The following is a 13,349-nucleotide window of genomic DNA, read 5'->3' as shown; positions in this document are numbered from 1 at the left end:
TGGCTTTCTGCAGATATGAATTTAGAAAGAGTTTGGATGTTGTTGTTCAAAATTCCAGCACATGACTGTGACGTTGCACTCCACATGTTTTATGAAAATATGCTAATGAATGTGAATATCATGTAACTGGAATATGCTTTATGCAAAAGGTCTCTTGTAGGTATCATTACAAATCTTATAATCTACTGAGGGTGTTCATTTGTATGAATGTATCATTCTTGTATCTGAAACTAGGAATATGAAGTATAACTCTGGGGTCCTATTGTAATTATGCAAAGTATGGGCCATTAATGGTGGTTTGGAATCTGGATGGCTCCCATTGACTAGGACAATTGTCTGTAAATGGTTTTGTTTACTTGCAAACCTTCCTGGGTGCATGCAGGCCAGCCCTGGAAGAATGGAGGCTAGGGTCTCACAGGACGTGTGACCATGTCACCTGGTACTGGAATCCATCTTAAATCTACTACTTTTCCATTTAGAAGAAGGGGTGGGGACCCAGAGAGACAAAAGATTCCCGCCTTGTGCCAAAGCTATAAAAGGGGGGTGGAACAGAACAAAGTGACTGCCAGTCATGAGAAAACCCCTAGTTATCACCTGAACTGGAACTAACAAGGACTGTACCAGGGGAAAGGATTGGGCCCAGACTAGGAAGGACTTTAGTCTGTGAAAGAAGCTTATTGGAACATCTCTGAGGGTCAGATTTTACCTGTAAACAGTTTCTTAATGTATTAAGCTTAGACTTGCATGTTTTTGCTTTATTTTGTTTGGTGACATACTTTGTTCTGTCTGTTATTACTTGAAACGACTTAAATCCTACTTTTTATATTTAATAAAATCACTTTTGTTTATTAATTAACCCAGAGTACGTGATTAATACGTGGGGGAGCAAATAGCTATGCATACCTCTCTATCAATGTTATAGAGGGGGGACAATTTATGAGTTTACCCTTTACAAGCTTTATACAGAGTAAAACGGATTTATTTGGGGTTTGGATCCCATTGGCAGCTGGGTCTCCAGGTGCTGGAGGCAGGTAACCTGCTAAGCTGTTTTCAGTTAAGCCTGCAGCTTTGGGGGCGTGGACCAGACCTGGGTCTGTGTGGCAGCAGACTAGAGTGTCTGACTCAACAAGACAGGGTTCTGGAGTCCCAAGCTGGCAGGGAAAATGGGCTCAGAGGTAATTCCAGCACATCAGGTGACAGTCCCAAGGGGCTCTTTGCGACCAAACCCATCACAATGACTATGGTAACTTCTCTCTTGGATCTCTGCAGACCATATCCTCCCCACACGCATCCTCCCTTGGGTCTCTCTCTTTTCCCCTCCTTATCCTCTCGAACTCCTCTTCCTGACCTTTGAGGTTCTGGCCGTGGCTATATCTCTGCTCTCGTGTCTTGTTTTCCCTTTCATATCCAATGCGCTCTGCCTCTCTCTCTCTAACACACCATGGGCCCTGATTCTTCACTGCCTGCCACCTGGAGCATCACTTACCCCTGTACAAGGTAGGTGTAAAATGCTACCAGATCAGTATCCTCCACTCACTTACACAGATGGAGGTGTCTGACACTCACTTTACACAGGTGTAAGCAGTGACACAAGGTGAACCAGGAAGGCCCCTGCTAACAGCTTTGGACCTATTGACATGCTGTCCCTACACCTGCAACTGCTCACTCTTCCTGTGTGCCCTCCGGTGGGGCTTGTGCTCCCTTCCCCTTTTGGCGCACATCCTTAATCCTCATTCCAACTTCAGTCACTCACACCACGGTGCCTGCTCATTCTAAATTGAAGAAAAGAAACTGTAACAGAGCAAACTGTATGATCCATACTCCTGCTCCCCAGGGCAGAGTCCCGTCTTCCTTTGTTTGCCATTCTGTCCTGTTTCCTCGTCACTCCCTGTCCCCAATGCTCAGCCATCATTATTTGTTGTTTAAGGCCTGATCCTGCAAGTCCATGGGAGTTGAAGGTGCTCTGCACTCCAAGATCCTCTATCAGCCACAGTTTCAGAATCATTGAGCACCTACAGTTCCAGTTGGATTCAGTAGGGGCTACAAATGCTCAACCATTCTGAAAATCAGGCCTTTGATTATAAGCCCCTCAGGACAGGGACCTGATCGTGTTCTCAGACTGATGTAAATCAGCAGTAACTCCATTGAAGGCAATGGAGTTACACCACTAAAATACCAGTGTAATTGAGAGCAGAATAAGAGCACTGCTCTTCTTGTATGTCTGTAAAGCTGGCAGCGCACCAGTTGTTATTAACAAGTAATAATGTCTCAGTCTATATGTAACAGTTCACGCCGATAGTCATCATGAACATTGTCCATGTCCCTTGGATAAAAAAGGCACTTTCTTCCTCAGCAGCATAGAACACAATCCTGGAGATCAGACACTAGAGCAGGATTCTCACCTTGATGGGCAGCATTCAGTCCATTGTTTCAGTAAGGGGAATGCCCTGGGACAGAAGTTGACGGCTGTCCCTGGCACTTCAGGCCAAATGGAGTCACTGATTCAGCCTTGCCAAAACCACAGCAATAGACCCCTTCTGTACAGAAGGCACTTCTATCCCCAAAGCTAATTCCCACCTGGCATGTGTCTAGCTGTCAACCCATTCCCCTGCTGTCATCCTGGAAATGGAATACAGGCAAAAACCACAGACAAGGGCAACCTGAGAAAACTCTAACATTCAGATAGAGAAAGGCAGAGTATTTCTTTTGTTCAGATGTTCTAGCCCTGAAATAAAGGTATCCTAGAAAACACCGAGGCTCCCTCTTAGCCAGACTAGGAATAGAAGATGTCCGCTCTTATCTCACCAGATTCGCTGGACTGGAAGCTGAACCAAATATTCCAATGATGGCATTCAATAAAAATGCCCCTTAAACACATACTGGATAGACTGAACTAAATCTGCTGAAAGAACAGAGTGTACAAGAATATATATGCCAACCACTCCACCTCCCATATTCAAAACAACTGTATGCATAGCAGGGAAGACACACGGAGAACATGACTATATAAACAAGGGCATAAATTAGACAGTAAGGCAGAGAAGGGTCCTGCTGTCCAAAGTTCTAACTCAGGAGTGGCCAAAGCAATGCCTAAATGTGATCCCGAGTTCAATGGTTCAGCCCACATCCACCTGCACCTTCAGTACCGAAGTGCAGCCTGTGGGGACTTCAGATTGCAACATGCAATTCAGATTAAAATGGAGCATTGCACACTGGGCCTCTACACTCTGTAGAACACATATGCATCTTAAAAATTGAGGGGGGCTAGCATTTGGCTCCACATTACACTGATTACATGTACTTCTCATTTCTAACACTGTAATAAATTAAGGGGGAGAGAGTAGCTCCCTTTTATGGACACCCAGCCACCTAGTTAGCTATAAAATCCCTGTTAGTAGCTGTTCTCTACTTGCTTTACCTGTAAAGGGTTAAAAAGGTCCATAGGTAAAAGGAACGGAGTGGGCACCTGACCAAAAGACCCAATGGGAAGGCTAGAACTTTTTAAAATTGGGAAAAAACTTCCCTTTTGTCTGTCTGTTGTTCTCTGGAGAGAGGGGACAGAGCAGAGACAGGGTTGGAGCTATGCTGTAAAAAGCTGTGGGCCAGGTATGAAAATCACCAGATCATACAGATAGCTTTCTTTGATAGGATAACAAGCCTTGTGGATAAGGGTGAAGCTGTGGATGTGGTATACCTAGACTTTAGTAAGGCATTTGATACGGTCTCACATGATATTCTTATCGATAAACTAGGCAAATACAATTTAGATGGGACTACTATAAGGTGGGTGCATAACTGGCTGGATAACCGTACTCAGAGAGTTGTTATTAATGGTTCCCAATCCTGCTGGAAAGGCATAACGAGTGGGGTACCACAGGGGTCTGTTTTGGGACCGGCTCTGTTCAATATCTTCATCAACGACTTAGATATTGGCATAGAAAGTACGCTTATTAAGTTTGCGGATGATACCAAACTGGGAGGGATTGCAACTACTTTGGAGGACAGGGTCATCATTCAAAATGATCTGGACAAATTGGAGAAATGGTCTGAGTTAAACAGGATGAAGTTTAACAAAGACAAATGCAAAGTGCTCCACTTAGGAAGAAAAAAATCAGTTTCACACATACAGAATGGGAAGAGACTGTCTAGGAAGGAGTACGGCAGAAAGGGATCTAGGGGTTATAGTGGACCACAAGCTAAATATGAGTCAACAGTGTGATGCTGTTGCAAAAAAAGCAAACATGATTCTGGGATGTATTAACAGGTGTGTTGTGAGCAAGACACGAGAAGTCATTCTTCCGCTCTACTCTGCTCTGGTTAGGCCTCAGCTGGAGTATTGTATCCAGTTCTGGGCACCGCATTTTAAAAAAAGATGTGGAGAAATTGGAAAGGGTCCAGAGAAGAGCAACAAGAATGATTAAAGGTCTTGAGAACATGACCTATGAAGGAAGGCTGAAAGAATTGGGTTTGTTTAGTTTGGAAAAGAGAAGACTGAAAGGGGACATGATAGCAGTTTTCAGGTATTTAAAAGGGTGTCATAAGGAGGAGGGAGAAAACTTGTTCACCTTAGCCTCTAAGGATAGAACAAGAAGCAATGGGTTTAAACTGCAGCAAGAGAGGTCTGGGTTGGACATTAGGAAAAAGTTCCTAACTGTCAAGGTGGTTAAACACTGGAATAAATTGCCTAGGGAGGTTGTGGAATCTCCATCTCTGGAGATATTTAAGAGTAGGTTAGATAAATGTCTATCAGGGATGGTCTAGACAGTATTTGGTCCTGCCATGCGGGCAGGGGACTGGACTCGATGACCTCTCGAGGTCCCTTCCAGTCCTAGAATCTATGAATACCTAGAAACTACTCATTTGAAACCCCAGATATGTAAGTAGATCAGGAAATGTCTAGGAAGACGTGATTAGGTTTCTCTCTTTTATTTCTTTATGGCTTGTGGACTCCTCTGTGCTAACCGCACATGCTTTAGTTTTGCTTGTAACCTCAAGCTGGACCTCAAGAGAGCTATCTTGATGCTTAATCCTTGTAATTATTTTTTTTAAATCTAGCAAAAAGCCTAAGTTCCAAATGTATTTTCTTTCTTTTTTGTTTTTAATAAAATTTACCTTTTTTAAAGAACAGGATTGGATTTTTGTGTCCTAAGAGGTTTGTGCATATGTTGTTTAATTAGTTGGTGGCGACAGCTGATTTCCTTTGTTTTCTTTCTCGCTCTTCCCCAGAGGCGGGGTGAAAGGGCTTGAGGGTACCCCACAGGAAGGAATTCCCAAGTGAGCCTTCCTGGGTTCCAGAATGGGGTTTTTGCACTTGGGTGGTGGCAGTATCTATCCATCCATGGTCAGAGAAAAGCTGTAACCTTGGGAGTTTAATACAAGCCTGGAGTAGCCAGTATTAATTTTTAGAATCCTTGCTGGCCCCCACCTTCTGCACTCAAAGTGCCAGAGTGGGGAATCAACCTTGACAAACACTGTAAACTATTATTCCACATAAGCATTATTCATGGGGGCTTTAGGGTCCTAAGGACTTCCATTGACTTCAGGGGGTGTGGGATTGGACCCTGAAGGTTCAAACACTGGAGAAAAGGCAACAAGACTGCTTTGGGAACTGGCAGTCCTTTAAATAAAAAGATAGAAAAACTAAATAAAGGATTGGGATCACAATTTACTATTAACTAATTAACTATCAACTTATATAAGGACCTAGGAATGGATATTTATAATATATAATAAGGATTCAAACAATGAAAGTCCAAGGAGGTAATAAACAAGAGAAACTGAAATAAACAAGAGGAATTAGAAATATTCATTTGTGAAATGAAATATTACTGAAACCTGGTGAGACAATTAACATGCCTGGAATGTTAAAAATCACTGGATACTCTTAATTAATTGGCCTCTCAGAGGTGGTAAGACAACTCCCACCTGTTTATGCTCTCTGTATGTGTGTATATATATCTCCTCAATATATGTTCCATTCTATATGCATCCGAAGAAGTGGGCTGTAGTCCACGAAAGCTTATGCTCTAATAAATTTGTTAGTCTCTAAGGTGCCACAAGTACTCCTGTTCTTCTTTTTGCGGATACAGACTAACACGGCTGTTACTCTGAAACCTGGATACATGCTATATAGGAATGTCAGAGTTGGCAGAAGAGGAGAGGGGTTGGCAGAAGAGGAGAGGGGTTGGCACTTTATATTAAAGACAAAATCAATTGCTTTTGAGCTATTGACAAATCATAAGGATAAGACCTAGATGTGATGGATTCGGTCACAGAGATTCCCCTCGAGACTGTCACTCAATGAGCTGGGATACCACTGAGAACAACCCTCCTGCCAGAACAGGCACCCCTCCACTCCTGTCTTGCTGAGTTAGACACTCCAGTCAGCGCCAGGACAGATCCAAAGGTTGGGCCACACCTCTCTGGAGTTCACTGAAACTGAGATTCACTCAGTCCAGGAGATTCTCAGTTAACAGGGACTATCCCAGCGTCCAGTGTTCAGCCTTTCTGGGAGCCTGAACCTCAAATCAATCCGTTTTACTCTGTATAAAGCTTATACTGGGTAAATTCATAAATTGTCCACCCTCTGTAACACTGATAGAGAGATATGCACAACTGTTTGCTCCCCCAGGTATTAATCACTTACTCTGGGTTAATTAATAAACAAAAGTGATTTTCTAAGTATAAAAAGTAGGATTTAAATGGTTTCAAGTAATAACAGACAGAACAAAGTAAGTCAGCAAGGAAAATAAAGCAAAAACATGCAAGTCTAAGCCTAATACATTAAGAAACTGATTATAAGTAATATCTCACCCTCACAGATAGTCCAATAAACTTCTTTCACAGACTAGACTCCTTCCTAGTCTGGATCCAATCCTTTCGCCTGGTACAGTCCTTGTTAATTCCAGCAGATATCTCAGGTCATAAGCAGGGGTTTTCTCATGACTGTCAGCCCCTTTTGTCCTGCTCAGCCCCCTTTTATAGCTTTGGAACACAGCAGGAATCTTTTGTCTGTGCTTGTCCCCATCCCCGCCCCATCAATGGAAAAGTACAAGGATTAAGATGGATTCCAATATCATGTGACGTGATCACATGTCACTGTAAGACCTCTAGTCTCCATTCTTCCTGTGTTGGCCCACACATACACAGGAAGGCTTGCAGGTAAATAAACCTTTTACAACCAATTGTCCTAGTCAATGGGAGCCATCAAGATTCTAAACCACCATTAATGACCCACACCATAATTACAATAGGACCTCAGAGTTATACTTCATATTTCTAGCTTTAGATACAAGAATGATACATGCATACAAATAGGAGGAATATATTCAGTATTTATAACCTGTTATGATACCTTACAAGAGACCTTTTGCATAAAGCATTTCCAGTTACATCACTTTCACACTCATAAACATATTTCCGTAAAACATATGGAGTGCAACATCACACTAAAATACTTATGAATCCATGTCTTATTGATAAACCCCAAGGCAGGGTACTGGTGGGGCTCTGTTAAAGCCCACCAAATCAGAGGAGGGGACAGGATGAGCCACTCCTCCAACAGCTATTTATTATATGTAGAAAGAGAAACTGCATCATCATGGGGGATTTCAAAGTGGGGGACATGTGCTGGAGGTCACATGCTGCCATTACTAAAACATTCTTGTAGTTTCTAAAAATTATAGAAGATATCTTTCTAACTCAAAATATCTTGTCACCGAGTCAGGGTTAGTCTATATTAGGCCTCATTCTGATAGATTAAGATGACTTGATCACTGAACGAAAAATTGATGGTTGCTGACCATGATGCAAGTCATCAAGACCTAATTTCTTTTGTTAAAAGCAAACAGAATATAGTCCTGACCAATAATAGATATATACTTGGTGCTTTAAAAGGGACAAATTCCCAAAACTGAAAATAATCATGAGTAAGATTGAGTGGGAGGAAATATTTAAACACCAAAATGTTAATAATGATGGGAATAGCTTAAGAATGCTTTATTAGATGCCTAAAACCCCCACAATTCACAGCCACAAAATAAGGCTTCTTGCTTTAAAAAATTATATATATATATATATATATATATATAAAAAACTGCTCAGGACTATATTCTGTTTGCTTATAACACAAGAAATTAGATCTTGATGACTTGTACTCTCAGCAACCATCAATTTTATATACAGAGAGTATAATATAATTCCATAATTACAAATGGAAAAATGGAGACGTTGATAGTAATGAGTATAAATCAGCTGTTAGGAAATGTAGACAATTAATAAGGGAAGTGTAAGCATTAATGAAAAGTCTGTGGCCAGTAGAGTTAAGGACATTAAGAAATTATTTAAATGTGTCAAGAACAAAAGAAATCCTAGCAATAGTATAGGTCTAGACAAGAACAGTAAAATTATCAATCATGATGCAGAAAAGGCAGAAATATTGAATATTTCTGTTCTATATTTTGAAAGATTATTTTAAAGTGATAATGAAGTACATATTATTCCATCAACAAGTAGGTGGGATGCTAAACAACAACTTTTAAAAGTTACTTTTTTAAATCTGCAGGACTGGGTAACTTGTACATAAGAGTGTTAAAAGAATTGGCAGAGGAGCTCTCTGAATCATTAATGTTGTTTTTTACCATATCTTCAAACATGGCACGAGTTCCAGAAGACTAGATAAAAAGCCAATGTTGTGCTAATATTTAAAAAGGATAATCAGGATGACTTGGGAATGTATATGTTGGTTAGCTTGACATCAATCTGAGACAAAATCATGGAAAGGCTGATATAGGACTTAATCAGTAAAGAATTAAAATGGTAGCATAATTAATGCCAATCAACATGCTTTTATGGATAGTAAGTCTTCTCAAACAAACTTGGTATAGTTTTTTTATGAGGTCATAAGTTTAGTTGATTAAGGTAACTGTATTGACATAATAGTCTTAGACTTCTGTAAGGAATTTGATTTAGTCCTGCGTAACATTCTGATTTAAAATAGTACTATACCATATCAATGAAACCCATAGTAAATGGATTAAATACTGGTTAACTGTTAGATTGCAAAAAGTAATTTGTAAATGGGGAATCATCATCCTATGTGGTTGCTTCTAGTGAGGTCCCACAGAGTGATAAATGATGGTGGAGTGGTATGTAATGATGGGGGCAGTTTAATTATTCAGACTGATCTGGATCACTTGGTAGGTGAGCTCCTTGGAACAACATGATTTTTAACACAACAACCAAATGTTAGGCTGTGCATCTAGGAAAAAAGAATGTAGATCACACTTATTTGATAGGGGACTGTATCTTGAAAACAGAGACTCTGAAAAGGATTTGTCATCATGGTAGATAACCAGCTGAACATGAACTCCCAGTGTGATGCTGTAGCTAAAAGAATGAACATGATTCTTGAATGGATAAGCAGGGGAATATCAAGTAGGACTAAGGAGATGGTAAAACCGGTGTATACAGCACTACAGAGACTGTTACTGGAATAATGTGTCCAGTTCTGGTGTCGACACTTGAAAAAGAATGTTGACAAATTATAAAGGGTTCAGAAAAGAACTGGAAGAAACCTGCCTTTGAGCTTCTTAAATTTCTCACTCTATCTGTTCAGATTATCCAAGAGAAGGTTAAGAGGTGCCTTGATCCCGATCTAGTACCTACATGGGGAAGAGATTTCTGACAGCAGAGGGCTGTTAAATCTAGCATAAAAAGGCATCACAAGATCCAACAAAACTAGACAAATCTAAACTAGAAATAAGGCACACATTTATTATGAGGGTAATTAACGATTGGAACAATTTACCTAGGGATGTGATGGATTCTCAATCACTTGGCGTCTTTAAATCAAGAGTGAATATCTGTTTAAAAGATATGCTATAGCTCAAACTGAAGTTATGGGCTTGAAGAACATATTATATGGTGAGCTTCTCTGGCCTGTGTTATGCTGGAGGTAAGACTAGATATCATAATGGTCCCTTCTGGTCTTAAAATCTATGACTCTATAAAAAGTCTTTAAAGAGGTGCCCAGCTTTCTTGGCAATGCATGTCTGGTTAAAACTCTGCTGACCTATAGAATTATTAAAAACCTCAGAGGAAAATGTGTGTGTGATACAGAGGAAATTTTAATTATTATTTGTAATTACAAGGGAGAGTACATCTCTTTAAAAAAATAAGTTTCTTCAATAGAATAAAGAACACTTAAATGGGAATTGTCCCCACATATCTGACAACATTTGAAAGAAAAAAGGATATTTGGAGTGGGGGGAAAACGGACATGGGGTTAAAGTCTCCTTTTAGTGTAACAAGTGTAAATCCAGAATAGCTCTGCTGAAGTTACACCAGTGTAAATTTAGGTTAACAGTAGAATCTGGCCTACACTTTTAAATTTAAAATGTTGTATTTTTATAAAATTAGACAGTTTCCCCCCAAATCAAAATAAAATGTGAAAACTTCCAGTTTGGAGGTTTTTAAATTTCTTTGGGAATATTTTTGTCCAGCTCATGAGCCTATTTCTCCCTGGCCTTGACTCTGGTATTGTTACTTATGACTATGCATAGTGGGTGAAAATGCTACCAAATCAGAATGGTAGGCCTTTACACCCACTTTGCGTTGGGTGAATGACAACACAAGGTGCAAGGCAGTGGAGAATCAAGCTTTGGGTCTGAACTTAGGCCGGTATATGGGGCTTGCACTGAAATCCTGGGAAGCCTCAGGGCCGGTATAACCACTGAGCGGGCCGGCAGCTGGGTCCCCGGCTGGCAGGAGCCGGCGGACGGAACTCCCCCAGACCGGCAGCGGGCTCAGCACACTGCCAGTCTGGGGTTCCGTCCTTTGCGATTTTGGGGTCATTCAAATCCAGAAAACTCAGGAGGATTCAAACCCTAAGCAGGTGGAAACAAGAACAAAAAAAGTTTACACAAAACCACTCTGATGCAAATTTGCCATGTTTTGCACAAGTCTAGGGTTACCATACGTCCGGATTTTCCCGGACATGTCCGGCTTTTGGGGGCTCAAATCCCCGTCCGGGGGGAAATCCCCAAAAACTGGGCATGTCCGGGAAAATCGGGAGGGCTCAGCCGGGGCCTCTTTGGCCGGGGCCGGTGCGGGGCCGGGCCGGGGTCGCGGGGCCGGGAGCCAGGGGGTCCGCTGGGCCGCGAGCCGGGGGGGTCCGCGGGGCTGGGGGGTCTGCTGGGCTGCGGGGCCGGGGGATCCGCGGGGCTGGGGGGTCCGCTGAGCCGGGCCGGGCCCGCGGGGCCGGGGGCTGGGGGGGTCCGCTGGGCCGCGGGGCCGGTAGCCGGTCCGGGCCCGCGGGGCCGGGAGCCGAGGGGTCCGCTGGGCCGGGAGCCGGTCCGGGCCCACGGGGCCGGGGGGTCCGCTGGGCCGGGGAGCCGGGCCGGGCCCGCGGGGCCGGGGGGTCCGCTGGGCCGCGGGGCCGGGAGCCGGGCCGGGCCCGCCGGGCCGGGAGGTCCGCTGGGCCGGGGGGTCCGCTGGCCCGCGGGGCCGGGAGCCGGGTCGGGCCCGCGGGGTCCGCTGGGCCGGGGGGTTCGCAGGGCCGGGAGCCGGGCCGGGCCCGTGGGGCCGGGAGCCGGGGGGTGCGCCGGGCCGCCGGGGGCCGGCAGTGCTGGGCGGGCCGGGGGTGGTCGGCCGGGGGCCGGGGCCGGCACCCCAGGGCCCGAGCCGACCCAGGCTGGAGCCGCCGGGGGCCAGCCTGGGCCGCGCCTCCTCCCCCCCACACTCCCTCTTACCTGCTACAGGCTTCCCGCGAATTAAATATTCGTGGGAAGCAGGGGAGGGGGCGTGGGCGTGGGCGGGGCTGGGGGCGGGGCCGTGGCCCGTGGAGTGTCCTCCATTTGGAGGTACAAAATATGGTAACCCTACACAAGTCTAGTGAGCAATGTAAACCCATGACTGTAAACTGGCTTCTTATTGGAATCTGGAGAGTAGTGGAGTGAGGAGAAAGGAAGCATGTACAATGGGAGATTTATGAATCAGCTTCTCAGACAGATGGGACAGGAAACAGGAATTCAAAACAGAATAATGCTGCACAGAATGTTTGTTTAAAAAAATCCCAGTTTGCCACCATCTGGTTCTGATTTTGGGCTGTGGCTAAATAGACCTACAACTGAAAAGGCAACACCAGATACCTTGATGTTGGTCTACAGGAAGCAGAGCAGCAACTTGTCTTGACTCATCATCAGGATTTCAGATCTGTCCCCCTGCCCCAAAAAGCAGAAATAAACCCATCATTTCTGCCTGCAGACCACAATTTTTGGTTGTGCCAACATGCAGGATGCACATACTGTACACAAAAATCCAGTCACCAAATGCAGAAGTCTGCCCTAATCAGTTACATCTGCTCTAGAGTCTGGTTATCAGGTGACAATCACAGCTGGCCAAATGAGATCTCCCACAGCACAGATCAGAAGAATCTACCTAATCAGGAGGGAAAACCAGGGCCACATTCAGACTCTTTGGAATGATATTAAGGGACTGCACTGACCAGGACTTTGTAATTACTTTGTAATGAACAGAAGAGTCAAGAGTTAAAGGCTCAGGGACATTCAGGAGCATGAGGATTTCACTTCATTCAAACAATCAATTACTGAGACCATAAGACAGATACACGGTTTCTGCTACCTTCCAAACCACTTTATGCTACACCAGGATCTGCTGGCATAGCTCCTGAGGCAGAGGGGATACCAGGTGAGCTCCAAATGTGACACTAACAGCAAGGAGCTGAACAGAGGTTGGATTAACTTCTCAGAGCCATTATTGTCACTAGACATTGAGGGGACGTCCCTGGCTGGAAGAGAGATGTTGTGGGAGCTGGAGCTGCTTATACTATTTTCATTAAAAAGAAGAACAGGAGTACTTGTGGCACCTTAGAGACTAACAAATTTATTAGAGCATTTATGTATTATTATTTATTATGCTCTAATAAATTTGTTAGTCTCTAAGGTGCCACAAGTACTCCTGTTCTTCTTTTTGCGGATACAGACTAACACGGCTGCTACTCTGAAAACTATTTTCATTGAATCAGCAAAGGTCCCCTGCAGCCAGGCAGTTAGGAGCCACCTCTGTTGGCCAATGTACTCTACTGGAGCCTTCATTTCCTTCTGCCCTTTAAGAAAAGAGGACAGGCGTCTGCATGTGCATCATGGGCGGCACATGAACCACTGGCTCGGGGAAGCTAACCCCTGTCCTGCCCCTTCTGCTCCCCTCCCCCGCCAGAGCCCAGAGCCCCCCCACTGCAGCTGCCGGCCCCACCATCCCAGCCCTGGAATGCCCAAGTACCTCCAGCCCTGGAGCGCCAGGTGGCACAGCCCCAGTGCCCCCAGCCCCAG

This window comes from Chrysemys picta, chromosome 4 (assembly GCF_011386835.1).
Source record: "Chrysemys picta bellii isolate R12L10 chromosome 4, ASM1138683v2, whole genome shotgun sequence".
In the NCBI taxonomy this organism is placed as follows: Eukaryota; Metazoa; Chordata; order Testudines; family Emydidae; genus Chrysemys; species Chrysemys picta.
This window is presented reverse-complemented; position numbering follows the sequence as displayed.